Source organism: Octopus bimaculoides, chromosome 15 (genome assembly GCF_046866305.1).
Source record: "Octopus bimaculoides isolate indiv1 chromosome 15, ASM4686630v1, whole genome shotgun sequence".
Lineage (NCBI taxonomy): Eukaryota > Metazoa > Mollusca > Cephalopoda > Octopoda > Octopodidae > Octopus > Octopus bimaculoides.
In genome coordinates this window covers 3,930,829-3,935,828 of record NC_142942.1, presented here as the reverse complement: position 1 = coordinate 3,935,828, position 5,000 = coordinate 3,930,829, and positions in this window count along the sequence as shown.

The following is a 5,000-nucleotide window of genomic DNA, read 5'->3' as shown; positions in this document are numbered from 1 at the left end:
TGCACACACTCACATTTATGTACACACGCTCATATTCACATCTATAATTATCTATCAATCTGTGAATCTCTCTGACTATCTTCCTCTATATCTATCTATCTATTTCTCTCTCTCTTTCTAACAATCAGTCTATCTATTTGTCAGTTTGCATGTCTCCCCTCTTTCTCTCTCTCTCCATATATTTATATATATATATATATATATATATATATATATATATATATATATATATATATATATATATATATATATATATATATATATATATATATATATATATTTATATATATATATATACATACATATATATATATATATATATATATATATATATATATATATATATATATATATATATATATATATATATATATATATTTGTGTGTGTGTGCGCGCGCGTCTCATTAAGTAATGTTCTGGAGAAGAGTTAAGTCATTCAATAGACGCACAGAGTTCAATAAATTATTTAGTTCTTACGCTGAACTATCCACGCCATTCAGCTCTCATTCAGAGAAGTCTCAACGGCCTAACTAAACCCTTACTCTCATCAAATTATATATGCATACATACAAACAGATACATACATACACTCACAGATATATACACATGCATATATATACATGTGAATCTATCTATCTATCTATCTGTCTATCTATCTATCTATCTATCTATCTATCTATCTATCTATCTATCTATCTATCTATCTATCTATCTATCTATCTATATATATATATATATATATATATATATACGTGCTTACATACAAGGTGAGTACAAGTTTACGTATGCCACTATATGTATATGTAAATATAAAAAATGGAACAAAAACGCAATAGAGGACAATAAAACATCCAGAGAAATAGATGATACAAAGGCGGACAGGAAAAAACAAGGACGCGTGGCCTTCTCTCATCAGTCAAGCTTCCCGATTGTCCTTACAGTTTCGGGCAGAATGTGCCTTGAGAAGTTACTTATATGTACATGCTTTGTCACATTTCATATGAACAAAGATCGATTTGATTATTTGTCTCACTACCGATCAATTTAAAATCAGGTCTCGTCAACGTGTGCATACATTCAAAACAAATGAAATTTGGGTATAAAACTTGCACAACATTAGGTTTTTGAAAATAATCATATACTCCACTAGATTAAATACTGAATGTTAACTAAAGCGATAAGCTATAAGCAATCAAATGCTTTCTGGATCTATGCACAATAGGAAAGTTATTGATCTTGAAGCAGCAGAGGGAAATATGCTCATATACTCATATTCATATGTAATTAATTAAAATGATAACACACCAAAGGAAATATTAGTAAATCACTTTATTCTTTATTTTTTTTAATATAGTAATTTTCACATGATCATTAATAGAGTTAAGGGAATACAATCAATTAAGACTACCTGATTAAAGTAAATAGATTAAAAGGGCATAAGTGCAGACACACAACACCCACAAATATGTGTGTATGTGTGCACGCGCGTACATGTGTGTGAGTATTGATATGTATATGCATACAGTCACACATACACACTTATGTATATGGGACCTGGCATTAAGTACTTTAATTTTCATTTGTTTCTAGTGCTTAAATGTTCTAAGCTGACGTTCATGTATGAGTTTTCCCGTTAAAGTAACGTATAATTAAGTTGATTTTCAGCTGCTTCAGTCTCACAAATCTCAAAAGGTGTGAAAAATTCAAGGCCAATACCCTTCCTACACGACTATCTCGTATTAATATAGCTTTCAAATGTTTGCACAAGTCCAGCAATTTCAGGAGAGGGACTAAGTCAATCACATCGACCCCAGTGCTCAACAGGTACTTATTTTATCGAATCCGAAATGATGAAAGTAAGGTCCACTCCGGTGTCATTTGAACTCAAAACGTAAAGACAAACAGAAGAAATGACGCAGAGTATTTTGAATATCTTGTATTAATATCAATTACAGTTATACCTATATAAATGCCTACGATATAATTATGCTTGTATAAGCGACTCTGACACAAATTAAGATGCGTTTCATGCACATGTGATGAAGTATGTATTTTTTTTTATAGGATCTAACACAGAATGAACATTCATTGCCATTATACACGGTCTTGTGAATCTCCATAATAATGATTGGTAACAGAATGTAATTATGAAAGAGTACGTATATACTTACACTAATATGAATAATATCTATGTGTACGAGTGAGAACAAACAAAATACTTGTCCATTTTGTTTGAAGTCTATGCAGTCATCTGAAAAAAAAAACGGTTTCTTTGTAATGATGTAATATTTTCATTAATCAAAAAAGGAGTCGCTTGAACCGATCGTAAGGAATTGACATCTGTCCATCTTTGTTACTCATTTATACTTTATTCACCTACACTGGATTCTGCACTTCGGAAATATTATAGAAAATATTTTCTATATAAAGTACGTGTCTGAACAATCAAGAGGGGATATCTTCAGTAAGTTGGGTCCTGTTGTCTGCATACACTGTAAGAATATCGGGTGCAAATACTCCTGCACAAAGTTTGATATTCACCTGATATTGTTTGGGTGTGAAAACTATTTTGACCTAATAAGGTGCCTTAATTCAACTGAATTTTAATTGTATATATATATATATATATATATATATATATATATATATATATATATATATATATATATATATAAAACAGAAAACGAAGAGGAGAGGGAAGAGTTATTCACATCCTAAACGTTGTATTAAATAAGTTTTCCACAGCATATATAATAACAATGACCAACATATGTTTCAATTGCAGCAACTATACATTGCTCCTTATGCAATTATGCATCCTAGTCGTTGCAGTTTCATCAAAGGTCCATCACTTACGACGTTTTCAAAGTGAAATAATTCAAACAAGCTTCCTGCGTTGGTATTCAATTAAAGGTTATAGCGTTCCTTTTTAGATCAAATTGAATTCTGGTGTTATAATCGCCACAGTTGAATCGTGGTTTATAAAATGGTCATTTATATTACAGTCAATTGTAGCAGTTTTGTTTACATTTTACCGTATGGAGTACATAATTTTTTCAGAAGGAATTCACTAATGTCTGGGTTTATACCCCCAATTAATATCATTATTGTTATTATTTCTAAAATCATTTTAGCATTATTTGCAAAAATATCATTAATTATCCCAGTCATTGTGTTAACTAGTATAATTACTATAGATGGAAATTTATGTTTCTTCAAATCGTTTAAATGTATATTCATTCCTATGTGGACATCTCTTGCCTGTTCCTGTCTCGTGTTAATTATAGTATATTTAGGAAAAGAAATTTAGTACATTACCTCCACACAAGGATTACATCTATTATCGCCTATTCTAGAAGGTTTTGCTTTACTAATAATTTCTCACGCAATCGAAAATACTTTGTTACTCTCTTTAAGTGTCCAAATTAGCTTACTAAGTCTGGTAGCATTCTTTTGTCTCTATTTCTAAACGAACTTAAATGATGGGCAATTATCTGCCTTATATAACTTGTTCTAACTCCTGTATAGAAATATTGTCTACCTTCTGAGTTAATCTTACATCTGTATACGATAGTTTTATGTTTACAATCAGAGTCAAGCGGATAGACCTTATTCCTTGTACATTTGCATCTAATAGTTCTAATACTTCCATCACTATCATCCACTTCACCTACATAGTTTTTATATTCTCCTGTATATCTTCTAAGCTGATAGTCCTCTCCACAGAGGCAACACTGTTAGTACTTTGCCCTTTAGGATTCACACACCACACACATACACCCCCCCCCCCCGCACACACACATTTACCTATGCAGGAAAATGTGTTGTTGAAAATGCAACATTTACGAGTTTTTTAAATTTAGGTGCATTTTCAACAACACATTTCATATATTTTTCCCTGCGTGGAAACATCACCCCCTCTTTAATAATATATATACATACATACATACATACATAATACATACACACCTATAAATCTAAATACAAAATATCTGTCTATATATCTCTATCCATCTCTATATACATATGGTGGACTCTCCCGGCGTTAGATGACGTATCGAACAGCCACACATGTTTTGTTTATAGTGATCAAATGTTTGTGTACACATAAGCTCACATTACCTGTACACGTCCAACGGGTGTCACGTGTCAGATAACGACATGATCGCAGAGCAACGTGAAATGAAGTGGTTTGCTTAAGATCACAACGTCCGGTCTGGGAATCGAACCCACGATTTCGCAATCGTGACTACAACACCCTAACCACTGAAGCATGTGCCTTCATATATATATATATATATATATATATATACACTCATATATACCACTCAAGTTGTTTTGTGAAGTTGTCTAATCTTATTTACAAAGGCGAAAATTATAATTGCATACAAGCCCAAAGATCGAAACACTCAAATTTGCATATACTGAGTTGTTATTTGATAACTAATCGATTTATTGTAAAATTAGTAATTATTATTATATGACTAACAAAAATTACAATCGGTTTCATCGATTTCCTTAAAATATATTAATATTTCAACGAATATTTTACGTCTTTTTGACTAATATATTTTCGATCGATATTTCTATAAACCAAGTTACTTTACTATGACAGTGAGTTTGGAGAATAATTTTAGTTTTCGACTTCATACGTTTGGCCAACGTAGATTTCGAAGAAAATTCTTTCCGGAAATAATCTTAAAGTACCAAAATCGGATTCATTTTTGAAAATATTTTTGACAAAATAAACCCGATAAAACTGAATAGTAACCGAAACAACTGGCAATTGAACTAAAATATCTGATTCAGCTAAGATATGTAGCTCGTAAGTTCTTCCTGTTTAACTGTAAGGATGGTGAAATCGTTATGCTATCTTCGCCAAATTGAATGGTGGGCATTGCATATGAGGTGTTTTGTAACAGAGTGTCGTAAGCGCCATCCTGGCCGTTGTCGAGGTTAGTATATCATTTTCTTTGTCACGACGTCTAGAATCCGAAAAA